Source organism: Choloepus didactylus (genome assembly GCF_015220235.1).
Source record: "Choloepus didactylus isolate mChoDid1 chromosome 25 unlocalized genomic scaffold, mChoDid1.pri SUPER_25_unloc1, whole genome shotgun sequence".
NCBI lineage: Eukaryota > Metazoa > Chordata > Mammalia > Pilosa > Megalonychidae > Choloepus > Choloepus didactylus.
This window is the reverse complement of record NW_023637606.1, coordinates 5,657,009-5,682,962: the sequence shown is the minus strand read 5'-3', so window position 1 is coordinate 5,682,962 and position 25,954 is coordinate 5,657,009. Positions and strand designations below refer to the sequence as shown.

The 25,954-nt window shown below is 39.0% G+C and overlaps 1 pseudogene; it reads right to left on the bottom strand.

Moving 5' to 3' along the window:
* Positions 1-1,854: 1,854 nt before the first annotated feature.
* Positions 1,855-22,609, bottom strand: LOC119525305 (annotated as a pseudogene).
* Between the last annotated feature and the right edge of the window lie 3,345 nt (positions 22,610-25,954).

Here is a 25,954-nt window from a genome sequence, read left to right as displayed (position 1 = left end):
TGTATGGCACATAATATGTTCTTTTTTTATAACTAGCAATAATTTATTGAGCATCTAGTATATGCCAGACTCTCAGTACTCAGTGCTTTACCTACATATTCTCATTTATTTTTTGCAAAACCTCCTCAGTATAAGTACTGTGAATTCCTCCCAGGCCTCCCCAAAAACACCACATACACAATTTTACAGATGAGAAAACTAAGGCACAGAGAAACTGACCACCCACCCATGAAGACACAGTGATTAGTGCAAAGACACAAGTCAAACCAAGTCCATCTGATTGCAAAGGCTGTGCTTTCTTCACTTTACATTACCTAATATTTCAGTTAAATCTCAAATTATAATTTTTATTTTCATTTTCAAATATCTTCATTTGTTTTCTTCAGGACAAAGTTGTGAATGGGAAAACACCAGGAAACATTTTTGCTGTTGTTGTTTATGAAAAGTATCCCAATTATCAGTGTTCATATGCTCTACATACTCAAAATATTTGACCTGCCTGTGCTAATTTTATGCACCCAGCTTGCACTCCGGAGCATAACATCACCAGGTCCAGCCATTTTTAAATGTAGCAAATAAAGGGCATGAGAATTAAAAGCTAGACATGTCAGTGTTCTTGACAGCATGCTGGTATTCTATCAACTTATTTTGATCATTTCAGATAACATTTTTTTTTGTTATTTCCATGTAGAAATCAAAGTGCTTAATGAAGACTACTACAAATGCACTATTTTCCATTTATACATGACTTGCATATTTCCTACAAAATCTTTAACTGTAAACCTTTAAATTAAAAATCTGCATTGTATTTTCCCTCTCTTGGAGATTTAAAATCTCCTCCAACTATCCTAGGTGATAGAAGACACAGATGTTTAGCAGCCACATCTTCCCCAATGACAGCAAAAGGAAGAAACTGATTTTTTAGCAGATATACTTAGAAATCAAATCCAGGAATCACTTTTGTTTCTAAAACAGGAATGAAACCACTGACCATGATGGGTGGTTTGGTAGCCCCTCTTGGATTCCAAATGTCTAAATAATTATTAATCCAGTCTTAGGTTTTAGGAAATAGAATATTTATGTAGTTAAATGGAGATCCTTATACAAACCAGTGTCATGTTTACAATGTACCAATCCATTAAAATCAATGACAGACACAGATATGAGAACTAAAACCCAATCCAAGTAGACTAGCACTCACCATTTGCCCATTCCCCATCCAATGACAGTACACATCCTATGCGAATCTGCTCCCAAAACAAAGGCTTTACTAACCTACCCATTCCCCATCCAATGACAGTACACATCCTATGCGAATCTGCTCCCAAAACAAAGGCTTTACTAACCTAATGTCAAGGTAAATAGGTAGTAAATACCTATTTGGTACTACTAACCAGTGGTATTATTTACATTGTTTAGTATCTAAACATAACTCAATAGTGGCACCTTTTTTTTTCCTTTGAAAGAAACCTTCAAAATGGCATCATTATAATATGATTCCTGTTTTTTTTTTGTTTTTTTTTGTTTTTTAGTTTACAAGATGTTGGTTGCTTCACATTGACTTAAATTTTCTAGCCATAAACCATCTGAGTTAAAGGGAATAAATAATGACTAATTCTATTACTCAGATAATAGAATTATTATAACCAAAGTCTCCTATATTTTAGGTTAAATTTCATTCCTCCAAATTAAGAGCTACAGACAATAAAAGCCACATAAAGTTAAGGTGCAACAGTCCTGAAGTCAAGGTCTTAAAATACTATGAAAACCACACAAAGAAGAAAAGTAAAGAAAACACATTTTCAGCACCATGAATATATGAATTAGGAACACAGGTCTTTGCTGAAAGGGATATTATAAGTTGTGATAGTGATGACATACCTTAAGTTCTCTGAAGAAGACACTACTCCCGACCCACTCAACAATGGAGAAGGGGGTTTGATCAGTCATTTTGCACGTAAGGCCAAATGTGCTCAGCTTTTCATGCTTGCTTCAGTTAGCTTGCTCCTGCTGCAAATATGCCATGATTTTGGCCTGCACTTGAGGCTCATCTGGCTCACACTTCAAAAGTTCCAGTACCAGATGTGGGATGCTTGCCGGGGAGCTTGCCCAGTAACTATCCATATAGGAATAACCCATAATCAACTCGGGTGAGCTGGTATAGGGGTCTGGGTACTTGGACTTGATGGCCTGGCTAGGAAAGTGGCTGTAAGTTTGGTAAACCTTGCAGACTGCCATGATGTGGCATTGCCATGCTAATGGGGGAGGTTACAAGGGGACTCCTGTCATAGTCTGTAGGTGGCAAGGCAGCATGGTTCAGAGCTAGGCCTTTGGAGGCAGAATGGATGTTCTGGATTGCAGAAGAGATGGTCAGGTCCGAGGGCATTGCCTGGATCAGGTGAGACAAAGCTTCTAGCTTAAGTCCATTGGCTTGGATGAGGGCTCTTTTCTGTTGCTTCGGGGCCCTGTTTCTCTTGTACATTGGCCCAAACTTAGCCCTTCCTCCATGCATTCGTTTGGCCCTGACCGCTTCTAGCTTCCTTCCAACACTTAGTCATTTTTGAAATCGACAGTAAGGGCAACGCTTTCTCTGTGGTTTGTCAATTTGGCAGTTCTGGTTTTCTAAACATGTGTACCTTTTATTATTTTGGACTGTTCTCTTAAAAAATCCCTTGCAGCTTTCACAGGTGAGAAGCCCATGATGTTACCCAGACCCTTTATCTCCACACACGGGACAGAGTTCTTCAAGATCTTCATCATAGGAGTAATTCACCATTTTAAGCTGAGACACTTGCATGTTTTCTGGCATCTGCCCCTGTTTCCCAGGCGATCCAGCCAGTCCTAGGGCTTCCGTCTCCACTTTAGGCAGCGTGACAAGGCGGGGATAGGGTGTCCGTGTCCTTCCGGAAGCCCAGCACCTGGACACGGGCAGGGCAGATTCAACTCCCGCGGAAAGAAGGTAGAGGCCACCGGGGCGCCTGCTCACCCACCCATCTGCTAGCCGCGCGCGCCTCAGCCTCCTGTGGGGCTGCGCGTCAGGGCACCTCAGCCCGGTCCCGTCTCGCAGCTCCGGAGCTGCTAGGAGGAGGTCGGGACTATAGGACCAGGCGAAGAAGACGGCGTCTGGGCGCCCTGGCTCAGCTCGGCAAGGGCGGAGGCAGCGGTGGCGAGGGCGCAGCTGCCGGGGGCGCGCATCCGTGAACCGCCGAGCTCCGGGCTGCCTCTGCTCGCAGACGGCTGGGTTGACTTCTTCCTCTCCCTCCACCCGCCCTCTGGCTCTTAGGATGGGCAGGGATGTCTCTCTCTCTCTCTCTCTCTCTCCCTCTCTCTCTCTCTCTCCCCCCCCGAGGGTGACTGTGCTGGGAACGAAAGGGGGCAGAAGAGGAAGAGAAGGGGGGTAAGTAGGATAAGTAGGATCAGGGTTAAGGGGAAGGCTCCGTAATATGTTCTTTAAATGTTGTCCGTATTACCTGGCACATACGAAGGACTCTACAGATGTTAACGTGGTATAAAAAAAGAAAATGTTTGTATATATAGGTGTGAAATCTCGAAGTATTAATAAGTCATTATGGATCCACTTGTATCTTCAAAAAAAACTCAAGCGAGCACCAAAAAACTTAATCATCAAGATAAATAATATTCTGCTGCATTATTTTTAAAAATCAAAATTAATTCAAAAAATACTTGACAAACAAAATGTCAAAATATTAAATAAAGAGAGGAACATCTCTTGTTGGTTCTGTTTCCCTAGAGAACCCTAACTAAAATAGGTGGTATCCCAGAGTGGATGTGAGGATTAAATAATCAAAACACAATTGAATTTGCATGAATCACCTCACTTTCTTTACCATAACTTGAGCTCTGCTGCCCAAGTTTGAATCCTGTTGCCATCATTTACCAGCTGTGTGACCGTAGCCAAGTTACTTAACCTCTCTATGCCTCAGTTCCCTGGAGGTGATAATACAACCTGTGTTGTAGACTTACTATGAGAATTAAAGGGATTAATATTCATAAAGTACTTAGCACAGGGCTGCTATAGTTAGGAACTGCTTGCTGCTATGATAATTATTATTACTATTATTATTTTAAGTATCATAACCTCAGCCCATCTAGCATATTGCAAGCTTAACCATTAGTTCTTCAGTTTTAAATGTAAACACATAATTATAGCTGACAGAATTTATAAAACACTTTTTTCTGTTGGCAAAACTTAACTTTTATGTCTATTGCTTTGCTTGAGACTAAAAATTTCTAATTTGATAATCAAAGCTGATATTTTCATCTTCCCCCAAAGCTTGTGTGTTGCTCAGGATAGGCTAGGATAGATTATGTTGCAGTAACAAACAGCCCTCAAATATTTGTATGCAATGTAAATTTATTCTTTGTTCACACTGTGTTGGAGGTCAGCAAGGGGTTTTGTATTTGGGAGGCTGAAGAAGGCTTCATCTTGACGTGATCACTGTGATGGGAAGGGAAAATAGAAAATCACAGATGGGTACATATCACTGTCACTCATCTTTCATTGACCAAAGCATGTCATGTGGCCCTGAATAATTTCAGGGGTTGCAGGGAAGTGATTTCCTTCCATGAGTCTGGGAGGAAGAAAGCTGAAAATTTTAGGTGAGGAACACCAATGAATATCAGAATCCACTCACCTGTCACCAAAACCTCAGCTCATTCTCCTTCCTCCTTGAAAAATATATTCACCACTTATTGAGATTGATAACCCAAAAGACCCACCAGTTACAGCTTCAAGTATAAAGTCAGGATATCTGAGTGAGGTGGAATAGTCTCTACATCAAGGGTGATGTGTGAATTTCAGTAGCAGGTCTATAAAACCAAAGACACAAGATATCTGTCTTCTTCCATCCCCAACATATATAGTGGTTGATGAGGGGCCCACAATACACACTTTCATTTGGAAAAGGGGAGAAAAGGAGACAAACAGCAGTCACTAGTGCATTGCAATTCTGAAATATTTCCAGAAAAACATAAGAAGTCCCCTCCAACCAGTTGGGGAATGTTTATTGGTCCCAATTCTGATCCTGAGTTCATTATTTTTGTGACCCTCTCTTCTACCATCTGGCAAGTTCTTTCTTTTTCATTATTCTTCTTGGTCTCCCAGTTTCTATTCTCTTCTTACTCATGGTAATAGAACCCTTGAGTTTCTTTTGGGCACATGGCTATCCAGAATGAAGACTACATTTCCCAGGCTCCCTTGCAGCTGGAGTAGTCATATGATTAAGTTATGCCCAATGGGTTGTGATTGGAATTAATTAGTGCAACTACTGGGTCATGCACTTAAAGGGTCATGCCATTAGACCAATTTGGAGAGATGCCATATTGAATCTTTCAATCCATGGACAGTGTATATGCTTCCATTTATTTAATTCTTTAATGTCCCTTAGCAAAGTGTTATAATTTTCAATATACAGGTCTTGCACATCTTTCATTAAATTTATCCCTAATTTTTTTGATGCTATAGCATCAAAATTTTTAAAATCCATTTTCAGTTGTCATTGCAACTATGTATAAATGGAATTAATTTTTGTATATTGACTTTGTGTTCTGTGACTTGTTGAATTCATTAATAGTTCTATTAGATTTTTTGCAGATACCTTAGGATTTTCAATAGATGATTATGTAAATGTGTGAATAAAGGCCATTTTAATTCTTCATTTAAAATTTGTATGTCTGTTTTTTTCCTTGTCTTATTGCACTGACCAAGACATCAGGAAAATGTTAAGTAGAAGTGGTGTCAGTGAGCATCCTTGCCTTTTTCCTGATCTTAGGCAGAAATTATTCAGTCTTTCACCACTGAGTATGATGCTAGATGTTGATTTTTATAGATGTCCCTTATCGGGTTGAAAAAAAAGTTCTCTTCTATTTCTAGTTTGTCAAGAGTTTTAATCATGAATGAATTTTGAATTTTGTCAAATGTTTTTGCTATTTTATTGAAATGATTGCATGTTTTTTCCTTTATTCTCAATGTGGTGAAATACATGGCTTTATTTTCAGATGTTAAAATAAACTTGCATTCCTCAGATAAATTTCATTTGGTTATGATGTATCACCCTTATGTATTATTGGATTTGATATGCTCAAGTTTTGTTTAGGATTCTTACATCTATGTTCATAAAGAATATTGATCTGATTTGTTTTTCTTACAATGTCTTTGTTTGGTTTGATAAATGCTTTGGGAAGTACTGGGGGTTGAATCATGTCCCCAAGAAAAGACATGTTTGGGTCTTAATCCACAATCCTGAGGGTGTGAGCCCATTTGTAAGTAGGACTTTTTAGAATGTCATTATTAGTTAAGATGTGGACTCATTTGTGAATAGGATCTTCAGTAATCCTGTTTAGATGAGGCTAAATTGAATCAGAAGACCTTAACTCATATGACTAGAGTCCTTGTAAGCAAAGGAAATTCTGACACAATGAATCAGTAGAAGTCAGAAATCAGAAGAAGCCAGAGAATGTCAGGTGACAATGCGATGGGGCAGAGATGCAGGCCAATGAACCCCAAAGATTGTGATAAACCAGGCACTTGAAAGCTACAGACTTTGGGGAGAAATCATGGTCTATCAAGACCTTGATTTTTTGGACTTGTAGCATTCAAACTGTGAGACAATAATTTCCAGTTGTTTAAGCTAGCTAGTGTGAAGTATTTTCCATAGCAGTCCTGGAAAAGTAAGACAGGAACTTTTCCCTATTTTTCTATATTCTGAAAGAATTTTTATAGGAGTGTGTTATTTCTTCCATAAATGTGTGATTGATTTTTACCAGTGAAGCCATCTGAGCCTGAAATTCTATTTATGTAAAGGATTTTTATTATATATTCAGTTTGTTTCATAGATATAGGGTTTTGGGAAATGTGGTAACTTTTGCCTTTCAAGGAACTGGTCCATTTCATCTAGGTCATCAATTTTTACTGACATAAATCTGTTCATAATATTCCTTTATTATCCTTTTAATATTAAAGAATATATAGTGATATACCTTTTATTCCTGATGTTGGTAACTTGTGTCTTTCCCTTTTTCCTTGATCAGTCAAACTGGAGGTTTAACTATTTAATTGATTTTTTCAAAGAACTGTTTTGGGGTATAGTTCTAAATAGCTTTATTTAGGTATAAGTGATGCACAATAAAATGCATGCACTTAAAGTGTACAATTTAACATAATTTGATATATGTACACACTTGTAAAACCATCACCACAATTAAGATAATGAACATATCTTGTCTTTTGATTCATTATGAGCATATTTCCTTTTACTTTACTGAGGATAGTTATAAAGTCTCCTGTAATATCCTTGTCTGCTATTTTCAACTTCTGGGTCATTTCATTATTGCCCTCACTTGATTTTCTTTTGTCTTTACAATGTGTTCAGTTTTCTTGGTTCTTCATCTGTTGAGTAATTTTAGATTATATTTTGGACATTACAAATATTAAGTTCCAGATTTAGTTGCTTTTCTCTGATGAGTGTAATTTCCTTTGTTGTAGCAGAGGGTTGCTTTTGTTGGACTTGAACTGAAAATTCAAAAACAAACAGAACAGATCAAGATTCCTGGAGAAGGAACAGAGGAAAGGAAACATTCTTCTGGAGGTGAAACAGTTGCACAAAAGGTGTAATCTTAAAAATATACTGCATATCCAGGATAAAAATCAGATGAAGAGATGAGAATATCTGGACAGTTAAATAGGATACTCTAAAGGTTCAGAATAAGTGGGACCTTCCATCAAAGAAGAGCCTTAACAGAGCCAGTCAACAATAAAACCATAGAAGAGAGGAGGAAACTAATCTTCAGAGTTAACTCACCAAAATAATCAGATGCCCAGACATTAGCAAAATATTTTGAGTCATACTAAGAAAAAGAAAGATATGGCTCAGTCAAGGGAACAAACTGAAACTTCAGAGGAAACAGAATTTCATACAACTAAGCAAGGAAGTTCAAACAAATCTCCCAAATCAATTCAAGGAGATGAAGGAAAATGTGGATATAGAGCTAAAGGATATTAAGAAGACATACTGTGAGCATAAGAAGAATTTGAAAGTTTAAAAAGAAAGATAAACAGAAATTATGGGGATGAGGGCAAAGTAATGGAGATTAAAATATGTACTAGAGTGTGCCAGTTTGGAAATATTATGTCCCCCCAAAAAGCCATGTTCTTTAATGCAATCTTGTGGGGGCAGACTGATTAGGGTGGAACCTTTGATTAAATTATTTCCATGGAGATATGGATGCTGCCCATTTAGAATGGGGCTTTATTAGTTCACAGAGTATTAAAGAGAGCCAGGAGCCAACCAGAAGCTTGCTGATGGTGAGAGATGCTTGGAGATGCAGACAGAGGTACATTTGGAGATGCTAAGGTAACAGAAGAAGCCCAGAGTTTGCCCTGGAGGAGCTGAGAGGACCCCCAGTGCTTAGAGAGAAACACCCTGGGAGAACAAGCAAGGATACACAGGAGCGGAGAGAGAGATGCTAAGAGAAACCCAGATGCATTTTGGAGAAAGCCATTTTGAAAGGCAACCCAGGAGCAAAGGAACAGTAAACACCAGCCACATGCCTTCCCAACTGACAAGGTATTCCAGACACCATCGGCCATTCTTCAGTGAACGTAACTTCTTGTTGATGCGTTAGCATAGACACTTCTATGGCCTTAGAACTACAACTTTGTAACCAAATAAATCCCCTTTATAAAAGCCAATCCATATCTAGTATTTTGCTTAATGGCAGCTCTAGCAAACTGGAACATACAGGCATACAACAGCAGGTTTGAGCAGACAGTGAAAAAATCAGTAAACATGAAGACAGGACAATCAAAAGCATACAATCAGAAGAACAGATAGAGAAATGAATAGAAAACATTAAGCAGTGTCCCAGGGATTTGAATGACAGCATGGAGTGCACAAACATAAACATCATGGGTGTCCCAGAAGAAGAGAAGGGAAAAGGGGCAGAAAAAGTATTTGAGGAAATAATGGCTGAAAATTTCCCAACTCTAATGAAAGACATAAATATACATACCCGAGAAGCACAACATACCCTAAATGGAATAAATTCTATTAGACCTACACTAAGACACATACAAATCAGAATGCCAAATGGCAAAGATAAAGAGGAAATCTTCAAAGCATGAAAGAAAAGTGATTTGTCATATATAAAGTGTGCTGGTTTGGATGTATTATGTGCCATGTTCTTTGATGCAATCTTGTGGGGGCAGATGTATTAGTGTTGATTAGGTTGGAATCCTTTGATTGAGCGTTTCCATGGAGATGTGACTCAATCAACTGTGAGTGAACGGTTTGAATGGATTCTTTCCATGGAGATATGGGTCCCACCCATTCAGGGTTGGTCTTGATTTAATCACTGGAGTGCTATAAAAAGCTCTCAAACAGAAGGACCTCAGAGCAGCTGCCAGTGGCATTTTGGAGAGCAGCTAAGAGAGATATTTTGGAGACAGCTGCTGAAAGCAGACTTTTACTGACACTTTGGAGATGCTAGCCCAGTGTTTGCTCTGGAGAAGCTAAGAGAGGACAAAATGTCCCAAGAGTAATAGTTTGAAGAATGTGCAGGAGCTGAGAGAGGAGCTGAAACACAATCCAGCATCAGCAGATACCAGCCACGTGCTTTCCCAGCTAACAGAGATTTTCCAGACACCACTGGCCTTCCTTTGGTGAAGGTATACTCCTGTTGATGCCTCAATTAGGACATTTTCATGGCTTTCAGACTGCAGATTTCTAACCAAATAAACCCCCCTTTATAAAAGCCAATCCATTTCTGGTATTTTCCATAACAGCAGCATTAGCAAACCGGAACACCAAGGAACAGATTTAGTGCCAACTTCTCAGCAGCATGGAAGCAAGAAGGCAGTGGTTTGATATGTTTAAGATACGGAAAGAGAATCTACAGTCAGAGAATCTATCTATCAAAAATGAGGGAAAGGAGGAGGCGGGGCAAGATGGCAGACTGGTGAGCTGTATGTTTTAGTTACTCCTCCAGGAAAGTAGGTAGAAAGCCAGGAACTGCGTGGACTGGACACCACAGAGCAATCTGACTTTGCGCATACTTCATACAACACTCATGAAAATGTCGAACTGCTGAGATCAGCGAAATCTGTAAGTTTTTGTGGCCAGGGGACCCGCGCCCCTCCCTGCCAGGCTCAGTCCCGTGGGAGGAGGGGCCGTCAGCTCCGGGAAGGAGAAGGGAGAACTGCAGTGGCAGCCCTTATCGGAAACTCATTCTATTGATCGAAACTCCAACCATAGATAGACTGAGACCGGACACCAGAGAACCTGAGAGCAGCCAGCCCAGCAGAGAGGAGACAGGCATAGAAAAAAAAAAAACAACACAAAAAACTCCAAAATAAAAGCAGAGGATTTTTGGAGTTCTGGTGAACACAGAAAGGGGAAGGGCGGAGCTCAGGCCTTGAGGCGCATATGCAAATCCCGAAGAAAAGCTGATCTCTCTGCCCTGTGGACCTTTCCTTAATGGCCCTGGTTGCTTTGTCTCTTAGCATTTCAATAACCCATTAGATCTCTGAGGAGGGCCTTTTTTTTTTTTTTTTTTTAATCCTTTTTTCTTTTTCTAAAACAATTACTCTAAGAAGCCCAATACAGAAAGCTTCAAAGACGTTCAATTTCGGCACGTCAAATCAAGAGCAGAACTAAGAGAGCTCTGAGACAAAAGGCAATAATCCAGTGGTTGGGAAAATTCACTAAACACCACAACTTCCCAAGAAAAGGGGGGTGTCCACTCACAGCCACCATCCTGGTGGACAGGAAACACTCCTGCCCATCGCCAGCCCCATAGCACAGAGCTGCCCCAGACAACCCAGTGTGACGGAAGTGCTTCAAATAACAGGCACACACCACAAAACTGGGCGTGGACATTAGCCTTCCCTGCAGCCTCAGCTGATTGTCCCAGAGTTGGGAAGGTGGAGCAGTGTGAATTAACAAAGCCCCATTCAGCCATCATTTGAGCAGACTGGGAGCCTCCCTACACAGCCCAGCAGCCCAGAACTGCCCTGGGGGTACGGCACTCACCTGTGACATACCACAGTCATCCCTCAACAGAGGACCTGGGGTGCACAGCCTGGAAGAGGGGCCCACTTGCAAGTCTCAGGAGCCATACCCCAATACCAAGGACTTGTGGGTCAGTGGCAGAGACAAACTGTAGCAGGACTGAACTGAAGGATTAGACTATTGCAGCAGCTTTAAAACTCTAGGATCACCAGGGAGATTTGACTGTTAGGGCCACCCCCCCTCCCCGACTGCCCAGAAACACGCCCCACATACAGGGCAGGCAACACCAACTACACACGCAAGCTTGGTACACCAATTGGTCCCCACAAGACTCACTCCCCCACTCACCAAAAAGGCTAAGCAGGGGAGAACTGGCTTGTGGAGAACAGGTGGCTCGTGGACGCCACCTGCTGGTTAGTTAGAGAAAGTGTACTCCACAAAGCTGTAGATCTGACAAATTAGAGATAAGGACTTCAATAGGTCTACAAACCCTAAAAGAACCCTATCAAGTTCAGCAAATGCCACGAGGCCAAAAACAACAGAAAATTATAAAGCATATGAAAAAACCAGACGATATGGATAACCCAAGCCTAAGCACCCAAATCAAAAGACCAGAAGAGACACAGCACCTAGAGTAGCTACTCAAAGAACTAAAGATGAACAATGAGACCATAGTACGGGATATAAAGGAAATCAAGAAGACTCTAGAAGAGAATACAGAAGACAATGCAAGACTAAATAAAAAAATGGATGATCTTATGGAAATTAAAGAAACTGTTGACCAAATTAAAAAGATTCTGGACACTCATAGTACAAGACTAGAGGAAGTTGAACAACGAACCAGTGACCTGGAAGATGACAGAATGGAAAATGAAAGCATAAAAGAAGGAATGGGGAAAAAAATTGAAAAAATCGAAATGGACCTCAGGGATATGATAGATAATATGAAATGTCCGAATATAACACTCATTGGTGTCCCAGAAGGGGAAGAAAAGGGTAAAGGTCTAGGAAGTGTATTCAAAGAAATCGTTGGGGAAAACTTCCCAAATCTTCTAAACAACATAAATACACAAATTATAAATGCTCAACGAACTCCAAATAGAATAAATCCAAATAAACCCACTCCGAGACATATACTGACCACACTGTCAAACACAGAAGAGAAGGAGCAAGTTCTGAAAGCAGCAAGAGAAAAGCAATTCATCACATACAAAGGAAACAGCATAAGACTAAGTAGTGACTACTCAGCAGCCACCATGGAGGTGAGAAGGCAGTGGCACGATATATTTAAAATTCTGAGTGAGAAAAATTTCCAGCCAAGAATACTTTATCCAGCAAAGCTCTCCTTCAAATTTGAGGGAGAGCTTAAATTTTTCACAGACAAACAAATGCTGAGAGAATTTGCTAACAAGAGACCTGCCCTACTGGAGATACTAAAGGGAGCCCTACAGACAGAGAAACAAAGACAGGACAGAGAGACTTGGAGAAAGGTTCAGTACTAAAGAGATTCGGTATGGGTACAATAAAGGATATTAATAGAGAGAGGGAAAAATATGGCAAACATAAACCAAAGGATAAGATGGCCGATTCAAGAAATGCCTTCACGGTTATAACGTTGAATGTAAATGGATTAAACTCCCCAATTAAAAGATACAGATTCGCAGAATGGATCAAAAAAAATGAACCATCAATATGTTGCATACAAGAGACTCATCTTAGACACAGGGACACAAAGAAACTGAAAGTGAAAGGATGGAAAAAAATATTTCATGCAAGCTACAGCCAAAAGAAAGCAGGTGTAGCAATATTAATCTCAGATAAAATAGACTTCAAATGCAGGGATGTTTTGAGAGACAAAGAAGGCCACTACATACTAACAAAAGGGGCAATTCAGCAAGAAGAAATAACAATCGTAAATGTCTATGCACCCAATCAAGGTGCCACAAAATACATGAGAGAAACACTGGCAAAACTAAAGGAAGCAATTGATGTTTCCACAATAATTGTGGGAGACTTCAACACTTCACTCTCTCCTATAGATAGATCAACCAGACAGAAGACCAATAAGGAAACTGAAAACCTAAACAATCTGATAAATGAATTAGATTTAACAGACATATACAGGACGTTACATCCCGAATCACCAGGATACACATACTTTTCTAGTGCTCACGGAACTTTCTCCAGAACAGATCATATGCTGGGACATAAAACAAGCCTCAATAAATTTAAAAAGATTGAAATTATTCAAAGCACATTCTCTGACCACAATGGAATACAATTAGAAGTCAATAACCATCAGAGACTTAGAAAATTCACAAATACCTGGAGGTTAAACAACACACTCCTAAACAATCAGTGGGTTAAAGAAGAAATAGCAAGAGAAATTGCTAAATATATAGAGATGAATGAAAATGAGAACACAACATACCAAAACCTATGGGATGCAGCAAAAGCAGTGCTAAGGGGGAAATTTATAGCACTAAACGCATATATTAAAAAGGAAGAAAGAGCCAAAATCAAAGAACTAATGGATCAACTGAAGAAGCTATAAAATGAACAGCAAACCAATGCTAAACCAAGTAGAAGAAAAGAAATAACAAGGATTAAAGCAGAAATAAATGACATAGAGAACAAAAAAACAACAGAGGGGATAAATATCACCAAAAGTTGGTTCTTTGAGAAGATCAACAAGATTGACAAGCCCCTAGCTAGACTGACAAAATCAAAAAGAGAGAAGACCCATATAAACAAAATAATGAATGAAAAAGGTGACATAACTGCAGATCCTGAAGAAATTAAAAAAATTATAAGAGGATATTATGAACAACTCTATCGCACCAAACTGGACAATGTAGAAGAAATGGACAATTTCCTGGAAACATATGAACAACCTAGACTGACCAGAGAAGAAATAGAAGACCTCAATCAACCCATCACAAGCAAAGAGATCCAATCAGTCATCAAAAATCTTCCCACAAATAAATGCCCAGGGCCAGATGGCTTCACAGGGGAATTCTACCAAACTTTCCAGAAAGAACTGACACCAATCTTACTCAAACTCTTTCAAAACATGGAAGAAAATGGAACACTACCTAACTCATTTTATGAAGCTAACATCAATCTAATACCAAAACCAGGCAAAGATGCTACAAAAAAGGAAAACTACCGGCCAATCTCCCTAATGAATATAGATGCAAAAATCCTCAACAAAATACTTGCAAATCGAATCCAAAGACACATTAAAAAAATCATACACCATGACCAAGTGGGGTTCATTCCAGGCATGCAAGGATGGTTCAACATAAGAAAAACAATCAATGTATTACAACACATTAACAAGTCAAAAGGGAAAAATCAATTGATCATCTCAATAGATGCTGAAAAAGCATTTGACAAAATCCAACATCCCTTTTTGATAAAAACACTTCAAAAGGTGGGAATTGAAGGAAACTTCCTCAACATGATAAAGAGCATATATGAAAAACCCACAGCCAGCATAGTACTCAATGGTGAGAGACTGAAAGCCTTCCCTCTAAGATCAGGAACAAGCAAGGATGCCCGCTGTCACCACTGTTATTCAACATTGTGCTGGAAGTGCTAGCCAGGGCAATCCGGCAAGACAAAGAAATAAAAGGCATCCAAATTGGAAAAGAAGAAGTAAAACTGTCATTGTTTGCAGATGATATGATCTTATATTTAGAAAACCCTGAGAAATCGACGATACAGCTACAAGAACTAATAAACAAATTTAGCAAAGTAGCGGGATACAAGATTAATGCACATAAGTCAGAAATGTTTCTATATGCTACAAATGAACAACTGAAGAGACACTCAAGAAAAAGATACCATTTTCAATAGCAACTAAAAAAATCAAGTACCTAGGAATAAACTTAACCAAAGATGTAAAAGACCTATACAAAGAAAACTACATAACTCTACTAAAAGAAATAGAAGGGGACCTTAAAAGATGGAAAAATATTCCATGTTCATGGATAGGAAGGCTAAATGTCATTAAGATGTCAATTCTACCCAAACTCATCTACAGATTCAATGCAGTCCCAATCAAAATTCCAACAACCTACTTTGCACACTTGGAAAAGCTAGTTATCAAATTTATTTGGAAAGGGAAGATGCCTCGAATTGCTAAAGACACTCTAAAAAAGAAAAACAAAGTGGGAGGACTTACACTCCCTGACTTTGAAGCTTATTATAAAGCCACAGTTGCCAAAACAGCATGGTACTGGCACAAAGATAGACATATAGATCAATGGAATCGAATTGAGAATTCAGAGATAGACCCTCAGATCTATGGCCGACTGATCTTTGATAAGGCCCCCAAAGTCACTGAACTGAGCCATAATGGTCTTTTCAACAAATGGGGCTGGGAGAGTTGGATATCCATATCCAAAAGAATGAAAGAGGACCCCTACCTCACCTCCTACACAAAAATTAACTCAAAATGGACCAAAGATCTCAATATAAAAGAAAGTACCATAAAACTCCTAGAAGATAATGTAGGAAAACATCTTCAAGACCTTGTATTAGGCGGCCACTTCCTAGACTTTCCACCCAAAGCACAAGCAACAAAAGAGAAAATAGATAAATGGGAACTCCTCAAGCTTAGAAGTTTCTGCACCTCAAAGGAATTTCTCAAAAAGGTAAAGAGGCAGCCAACTCAATGGGAAAAAATTTTTGGAAACCATGTATCTGACAGAAGACTGATATCTTGCATATATAAAGAAATCCTACAACTCAATGACAATAGTACAGACAGCCCAATTTTAAAATGGGCAAAAGATATGAAAAGACAGTTCTCTGAAGAGGAAATACAAATGGCCAAGAAACACATGAAAAAATGTTCAGCTTCACTAGCTATTAGAGAGATGCAAATTAAGACCACAATGAGATACCATCTAACACCTATTAGAGTGGCTGCCATTAAACAAACAGGAAACTACAAATGCTGGAGGGGATGTGGAGAAATTGGAACTCTTATTCATTGTTGGTGGGACTGTATAATGGTTCAGCCACTCTGGAAGTCAGTCTGGCAGTTCCTTAGAAAACTAGATATAGAGTTACCATTCGATCCAGCAATTGCACTTCTCGGTATATACCCGGAAGATCGGAAAGCAGCGACACGAACAGATATCTGCACGCCAATGTTCATAGCAGCATTATTCACAATTGCCAAGAGATGGAAACAACCCAAATGTCCTTCAACAGATGAGTGGATAAATAAAATGTGGTATATACACACGATGGAATACTACACGGCAGTAAGAAGGAACGATCTCGTGAAACATATGACAACATGGATGAACCTTGAAGACATAATGCTGAGCGAAATAAGCCAGGCACAAAAAGAGAAATATTATATGCTACCACTAATGTGAACTTTGAAACTAGCAGTAGAGAGCAATTAAGGAAGGGGGAACAATAATCCGAGAAGAACAGATAAGCTATTTAACGTTCTGGGGATGCCCAGGAATGACTATGGTCTGTAATTTCTGATGGATATAGTAGGAACAAGTTCACAGAAATGTTGCTATATTATGTAACTTTCTTGGGGTAAAGTAGGAACATGTTGGAAGTTAAGCAGTTATCTTAGGTTAGTTGTCTTTTTCTTACTCCCTTGTTATGGTCTCTTTGAAATGTTCTTTTATTGTATGTTTGTTTTCTTTTTAACTTTTTTTTTCATACAGTTGATTTAAAAAAGAAGGGAAAGTTAAAAAAAAAAAAAAAGAAAGAAAAACAAGGGGAAAAAAAAGATGTAGTGCCCCCTTGAGGAGCCTGTGGAGAATGCAGGGGTATTCGCCTACCCCACCTCCATGGTTGCTAACATGACCACAGACATAGGGGACTGGTGGTTTGATGGGTTGAGCCCCCTACCATAAGTTTTACCCTTGGGAAGACGGTTGCTGCAAAGGAGAGGCTAGGCCTCCCTATATTTGTGCCTAAGAGTCTCCTCCTGAATGCCTCTTTGTTGCTCAGATGTGGCCCTCTCTCTCTGGCTAAGCCAACTTGAAAGGTGAAATCACTGCCCTCCCCTCTACGTGGGATCAGACACCCAGGGGAGTCAATCTCCTTGGCAACGTAGAATATGACTCCCGGGGAGGAATGTAGACCCGGCATCGTGGGACGGAGAACATCTTCTTGACCAAAAGGGGGATGTGAAAGGAAATGAAATAAGCTTCAGTGGCAGAGAGATTCCAAAAGGAGCCGAGAGGTCACTCTGGTGGGCACTCTTACGCACACTTTAGACAACCCTTTTTAGGTTCTAAAGAATTGGGGTAGCTGGTGGTGGATACCTGAAACTATCAAACTACAACCCAGAACTCATGAATCTCGAAGACAGTTGTATAAAAATGTAGCTTATGAGGGGTGACAATGGGATTGGGAAAGCCATAAGGACCACACTCCACTTTGTCTAGTTTATGGATGGATGAGTAGAAAAGTAGGGGAAGCAAACAAACAGACAAAGGTACCCAGTGTTCTTTTTTACTTCAATTGCTCTTTTCCACTCTAATTATTATTCTTGTTATTTTTGTGTGTGTGCTAATGAAGGTGTCAGGGATTGATTTAGGTGATGAATGTACAACTATGTAATGGTACTGTAAACAATCGAATGTATGATTTGTTTTGTATGACTGCGTGGTATGTGAATATATCTCAATAAAATGATGATTTAAAAAAAAAAAAAAAAGAAGTCATGTGGAGAGATGGGGTGGAGACTCACCTGATGCTGGTGGACTCAAAGAGGGGGAGTGTGGCTCACCTCACTGTCCACCCCACCTGGAGCAACTCAACAGACCTGAAGAGAGTTTTCACTTTCATTGCAGGGTGTGTTTCTGCTTGACTTAATATTTCCTTCATCTCATGGATTTGAATATGTTGGAAATGAAGTACCCAGAGGAAGAGAAAAATGAGACATCCTCCATTTTTTTTTATTGGTATTCTTGCATTTAAAATGTGATCACCTCTTCTAAACGTCCTTATTTGATAACATTTCATTTATCTTATTTAAATATCATTGGATAAATTTGAACTCCATGGGATTTTTCTGTGGGTTCAGCATCTATTGGACAACTAGCTTCATCTCCAGTTATTCTACTGGTTCAGACAAACAGGTCACTCCTAATGCATTAGATTATCAAAAAGTGTAAATTCACTGTGAGTGAGTGGGGTTGGAAGGGTTTGTGTGCCAAGATGCATAGACTGTTTGGCAAAGAAACTAAAACACCAAAATTTGCAACCCTTTACCCTCCTCTGTCTTTAATTTGCTGTTCAAAGAAAAATATTCTGATGGTGTAACCAGTAGTTACCTCTGGGCCAGGTTGGAAATGAAACCAATTTTTAAATCACTAATACTTGCCAAGAAATCACCTTATAAGAACATGGTGTGTGTCTCTGACAATGCATGGTGCATAAATTTGATCATTCATGATTTTATCTACCCTGCCTTTGTACTGAAGACTGATAAAAGCCTGAGGCAGCTGCACACATCTATTCCATGCGTCCCACATATCCCCACAGCAGGGACATGACCGAGCTTCAGACTCTTATCATTCCCATACATGCAGGTCTCCATGAAGAAGCTGAAAAAAAAAAAAGATCAAATGAGTTATACTTTTGTCACATGGTAAGGGCTAAATAAGTATTTAGTATTATTATTGTTATTGTTACTACAGTTCAAGTTTCTCCAGCTTTCCAAGTATCCGATTGTAAGAGATGGTCTGTAGATTTGTGCATAAGGATATCCATGGTTACCTAGATGGTATGCATGGGAAATGGGCAGTAACTGCTTAATAGATAGAGGGTTGCCTTTTGGAGTGAAGAAAATGTCTTTAAACTAGATGGAAGAGGAAGTTGCTCAACATTGTGAATGTACTAAATGCTACTGAATAGCTCAATACAAAATGGCTAATTTTATATGTTATGTGAACTTCACCTCAATAAATGAAATTTCACATGTGAAAAGAAAAAGAAGCTGGGACTCCTTCACATTTCAAGTTCCAATTTCTGTGCAGTGTGAGCTTAGACCTTCTATAAATGAAGGGTAATTTTGCATTTTTTAAATGGTCTTCAACATGGATTCCAAAGCATTTTCAGCATCAAACATGATTACAAACAGCTTTCCTAAGTGTTTGTAAGTATATCATTTCCACCAGTCAAATGTGAGAATTCCTCTTGCTCCACATTCTGCCAAATATTCTTGTTGCCAGTCATTTAAATCTTAGCCATTCTGTTACAGGATCTGAGATGGTTTGAAAGAATGAACCTCAGAACAGTATGTTCTTAAAGTTAATTCATTCCTGTTGGTATAGCTCCACTGTAAGTAGGATCTTTTGATGAGTAGGATATTAAGTTAAGGTGTGACAAAACTCATTCAGGGTTGTCTTCTTCTTACTGGAGTCCTTCAAAAGGGAATGATTACAAACATTGGTATAAAAAAATAACAAAACTAAGGAGCCCTCAGAAACTACCAGTGGGCATGTATTGGCCTTTACAAAGGGGGTTTATTTGGTTACACAGTTACAGTCTTAAGGCCATAAAGTGTCCAAGATAACACATCAACAATTGGGTACCTTCACTGGAGGATGGCCAATGGTGTCCAGAAAACCTCTGTTAGCTGGGACGGCACGTGTGTGGTATCTGCTCCAAATTCTGGTTTCAAAATGACTTTCTCCCAGCATGTTCCTCTCTAGGCTGCAGCTTCTCTTCAAAATGTCACTCTCAGTTGCTTTTGGGGTGTCTGTCCTCTCTTAGGTTCTCCAGAGCAAGAGTCTGCTTTTAACAGCCATCTTGAAACTGTCTCTCATTTGCAGCTACTCTCTCAGCTTCTGTGCATTCTTCAAAGTGTCCCTCTTGGCTGTAGCAAGCTCACTCCTTCTGTCTGAGCTTATATAGTGCTCCAGTAAACTCATCAAGGCCCACACTGAATGGGCGGGGCCACACCTCCATGGAAATTATCTAATCAGAGTTATCACCTACAATTGGGTGGGTCACATCTCCATGGAAACAACCTAATCCAAAGTTTCCTACCTAATCAACACTAATCCATTGGCCCCCACAAGATTGCATTAAAGAGCATGGCATTTTGGGGGACATCATACATCCAAACCAGCACAGCATCAAAAAACATCAGGTGCCTAAGATGAAGTCTAATGAAAGAAGTGCAGGAATTTTACACAAACAACTATGAAACATTATCAAGAATACTAAAGAAAATGTAAATAAATAGCAGAATTACCATAGTCAGGGATTGGAAGATGTAATATTGTAAAAATATCAGCTCTCTTACCATTGATCTGTACATTCATTGCAGTCCCAATCAATAACCCAAAAGATATATGTGTGGGTGGGGGAGTGCATGTGGAACTAATTCTAAAATAATATGAAAATGCAAAGGACCAAGAACAGCCAAGATGATCTTCAAGAAGAACAAAATGGAAGAACTTACTCTATGAGATATTATAACTTATTATGACTACAGTAATTTAGACAGTGTGGTATTAGGGAAAGGATGGGCTATAAGCCAGGAGGATTGCTGATATAAAGAGGCAAGGTAAAAGCTTCTAGACAATGATATAGGAGAATATTTACTTCATGGTGGGCAAAGATTTCTTTTAAATGGAACACAAAAACTACAAACCATACAGGAAAGACTCTCTCTTTCAGAGAATGAAAAGGTAATCCACAGAGAGGTGGAAGGTATTTGCAAAAACATAGTTGACAAGGGGCTAATTTCCAGGTTATTTAAAGAATCCCTATAAATCATAAAGAAAAAGACAACTGTGTTAAATGGGGGGCAAAAGATGTGGTCCAGCACTTTACTTGAATTGATGTGCAAATGTGCTCAGCCAACAGGAAAATGCAAATTAAAACCAAGAACAGCCAAGATGATCTTCAAGAAGAACAAAATGGAAGAACTTACTCTACGAGATATTATAACTTATTACGACTACAGTAATTTAGACAATGTGGTATTAGGGAAAGGTATTAGGGAAAGGTATTAGGGTGTGTGGTACTTACTCTAGAGATATTATAACTTATTATAACTTATTATAACTTATTATATTATAACTTATTATGACTACAGTAATTTAGACAGTGTGGTATTAGGGAAAGGTATTAGGGTGTGTGGTATTAGGGAAAGGTATTAGGGAAAGGATGATCTTCAAGAAGAACAAAATGGAAGAACTTACTCTATGAGATATTATAACTTATTATGACTACAGTAATTTAGACAGTGTGATATTAGGGAAAGGATGGGCTATAAGCCAGGTGGATTGCTGATACAAAGAGGCAAGGTAAAAGCTTCTAGACAATGATATAGGAGAATATCTACTTCATGGTGGGCAAAGATTTCTTTTAAATGGAACACAAAAACTACAAACCATACAGGAAAGACTCTTTCAGAGAATGAAAAGGTAATCCACAGAGAGGTGGAAGGTATTTGCAAAAATATAGTTGACAAGGGGCTAATTTCCAGGTTATTTAAAGAATCCCTATAAATCAGAAAGAAAAAGACAACTGTGTTAAATGGGGGGCAAAAGATGTGGTCCAGCACTTTACTTGAATTGATGTGCAAACGTGTTCAGCCAACAGGAAAATGCAAATTAAAATCACAGGAGAGCCTGTTCTATCTTGCTAGGCTGCAGAAATACAGATACCATGAAATGGGTTGGCTTTAGCAATTTATTTATTGCTAAATTTATTAGTCTAAAAGCTTACAGGTTTGAGGCTCAGAAAAAAATGTCCAAATCAAGGCATCATCAGGCAATGCTTTCTCCCCAAAGACAGACCCATTCTTGCACTCCTCTGCCACATGGCAAAGCACATGATGGTGTCTGCTGGCCTCTCTCTTGTCTTCTGGGTCCAATGCTTTCAGCTTCTTGTTTCCATGGCTTTTTCTTTTCTTTGTCTGAGTTTCATTCACTTTTGAAGGACTCCAGTAAGAAGAAGACAACCCTGAATGAGTTTTGTCACACCTTAACTTAATATCCTACTCATCAAAAGATCCTATTTACAATGGAGCTATACCAACAGAAATGAATTAACTTTAAGAACATACTATTCTGAGGTTCATTCTTTCAAACCATCTCAGATCCTGTAACAGAATGGCTAAGATTTAAATGACTGGCAACAAGAATATTTGGCAGAATGTGGAGAAACAGGAATTCTCACATTTGGCTGGTGGAAATGATATACTTACAAACACTTAGGAAAACTGTTTGGAATTACCTAATAAATTGAACATATGCAAATCTAGTGCTGGATATTGTGAGAAACAAGCAAAAAACGAATAAATGTTCACCTGATTGTGGAGAAGGAAAGAATTTATTCACGATCTTGCAAGAACCGATGCACAGCCAGAAACATGGCAGGTGCGCCAAAAAATAGAACACAGCAAGATTTATTGTAATCCTAACACACAAGTCCCTCCCCTGTTTCTCCATTGGCTGGATACCCCCAGAGGGTACAGCCAATCCAAGAAAGCTAACTAGCCTTACCTTTGGGAGCGCCAACTCGGGGCTTACATCAGGGGCTCTCTCCTTCCCTTTAACCGCGGAGCCCATTTGAGCCAGTCTTGTCTAGTTTCCATTTTCGCTACTCCACGTTGCCTTTATGTGAAAGCTAAACTCAACCCTTTCTTACAGACAGGTATACCTAACAGAAATGCATATGGCCACCAAAAGACACCTACAAGAATGCCACCAATCTCATCCCTAAACAAAAATTCCAACAAAAATATTAGCAAGCACTCAGCAATATATATAAATGATATATCATGAATTCACAATGACAAAATTGGTTTCTTCTGGAATGGCAAGTCTGGCTTAACATTCAAAAATCAATTAATGTAATTCAAACTAGAAACAATCCAAATGTCCATCTGCAGTGGATCAGATAAACTGTAGTATACTCATACAGCAGAATACTAAATAGCAATGAAAATGAACAAATGATTGCCACATCCTACAATAGAGATGAATTTCACAAATGTAAATGTTGAATGAAGGAAACAAGATAAAAATAGTACATGCAGTATTAATGCATTTATAAAAAAATTTAAAACAAGGAAACTAATCTCTGGTGTGTCAGTTTGTATACATATATATAATTATGTCCCCCAGAAAAAGCCATGTTCTTTGATGCAATCTCGTGGGGGAGGACTGATTAATCTTTTTGATTAGGGTGTGACCTCTTGATTGGATGTTTCCATGGAGACGTGACCTACCCAACTGTGGGTAATACCTTTGATTGGATTGTTTCCATGGAGATGTGGACCCCGCCCATTCAGGGTGGGTCTTGATTTAATTGCTGGAGCCCTATAAAAAGCTCACAAACAGAAGGACCTCAGAGCAGCTGCAGACTACAGAGACATTTTGCAGATGACCCTTCAAAGCAGACTTTTGCTGACACTGCTCCAGAGAAGATAAGAGAGGACAAGACACCCCAACAGCAACATTTTGGAGAATGCCACTTTGAAACACAGCCTAGGAGCAAGCAGACACCAGCCATGTGCCTTCCCAGCTAACAGAGACTTTCTGGATGCAATTGCCTTTCTCCAGTGAAGATACCCTACTGTTGATGTCTTTGTTTGGACACACTTATGGCCTTAGGACTATAACTTGTAACCAAATAAACCCCCTTTATAAAAGCCAATCCATTTCTAGTATTTTGCATAATGGCATCATAAGCAAACTGGAACATCTGGTATTAGAATTCAGGATAGTATTTACCTTGGGAAAAACTGAGGAAAGTGGTTGGGAGGCAGACAGATGGGGGTTACTGGGGATGCTGTCTAATGCTCTATTTCTTGATTTGGGTGCTGGTTACATAGGTGTACTCATTTTGTAAATATTTACTGATTTTGTTCACCTTTCTGAATGTGTATAATATTCCAATAAAAATATTGTCTCAGTTGACTGCTGTATTGTAAATGACCTGTAGGGGGTGAGAGAGGCTACAGGAAGATCAGTTAGGAGGCTTTTTGCTACTGCAATTGAAATGTGAATGTTGTCAATGGAGATGTAATGTTAGGGTAAAATGTACCCCAAATTTTGGGGTAAAAAGTTAAAGGAATGAAATACTTTAATAATAATTTTATATTAACTACATTTTGAAATTATAATATTTTATATGTGTTTAATAAAATATAGTTTTAAAATTAATTTCACCATTTTTAGCCTTTTTATCATGGTTACTAGAAAATTTATGACCACGTAGATAACTCACATTATATTTCTATTCGATAGCTCTGGCCTAAATACTCCAGTTTAAAGACAAATACTGTTAGACTGGATAAGAAAAATTAAAATCCAGCAACATGTTGTTTACATTTAAACATAAAAGATGTAACAAGTTGCCATAAAGAAAGAAGAATTCAACCATAAAGAATGCTAGCTTAGCCATATTATTATCAGACAGCAGAAACCTTAACAAAATTATTACAATTCTAAACTTGTATGCACTTAAAAATACAGCCTCAAAATAAAAAGAGCAAAAACTGACAACTATTTAGAGAAACATGCAACCACACCACCATAGTGGGAGATTTTTAAAGCACCTTTCTTAGCAATTGATAGTTTAAGAAGACAAAATGTTAGTAAGGATATAGATTTGAACAATACAGTTAACAAGTTTGAGCTTATGCTCACATATATAGAACATACATCGATCCAATGTAAAATACATTTAAAAAATGCTTGGGAAATGATTACAAAACTTGACCTCATACGAGAAGTTTTAGTTTCCTAGGCTGATTAAAGGAGATATCATGAAATGGGAATTTATTACCTTATAGTTTTGAGGCTGTATTGGGCTCTCTCCAAAGCAAGCAACAACAGAAAGCAAGGCTTTCTTCCCAAAGACCAGCTGCTAGCGATCTGTGGATTCTCTGCCACGTGCCAAAGCACATGGTGGCATCTGCTTCTCTCTCCCTTCTCTTCTGGGTTTTCTTGCTTTCAGTTTCTTGCTTCTATCGTTTTCTCTCTCTGGATTCATTCTGTTTATGAAGGGCTCCTGTAAAAGGATTAAGACCCCTTCTGACTTGCCCTTGGCAAGACTGTTGCCCTGCCTCTTTGTTGCTCAGATGTGGCCCTCTCTCTCTCTAGCTAAGCCAACTTGAAAGGTGAAATCACTGCCCTCCCCCCTATTTGGGATCTGACACCCAGGGGAGTGAATCTCCCTGGCAACGTGGAATATGACTCCCGGGGAGGAATGTAGACCTGGCATCGTGGGACGGAGAACATCTTCTTGACCAAAAGGGGGATGTGAAAGGAAATGAAATAAGCTTCAGTGACAGAGAGATTCCAAAAGGAGCTGAGAGGTCACTCTGGTGGGCACTCTTAGCACAATATAGACAACCCTTTTTATGCTCTAATGAATTGGAATAGCCAGCAGTAAATACTTGAAACTATCAAACTGCAATCCAGAACCCAGGAATCTTGAAGACAATTGTATAACAATGTAGCTTATGAGGGGTGACAGTGTGATTGGGAAAGCCATGAGGACCGCACTCCCCTTTGTCCAGTGTATGGAAGGATGAGTAGAAAAACCGGGGCAAAAAAAACAGACGCACCCAGTGTTCTTTCTTACTTTAATTGTTCTTTTTCACTTTAATTTTTATTATTATTATTTTTGTGAGTGTGGTAATGAAAATTTTCAAAAATTAGTTTTGGTGATGAACACAGAACTATTTAATAGTACTGTGAACAACTGAATATATGCCTTGTATGACTGCATGGTATGTGAACATATCTCAATAAAATTGAATTTACCAAAAAAGACCCCTCCTGAATGAGGTCAGTCACACCTTAACTGAAATAGCCTCATCAAAAGATCTACTTACAGTGGGTCCACATCCTCAGGAATGGATTAACTTTACAAACTTGCTTTTTTGGAGGTACGGTTTCAAA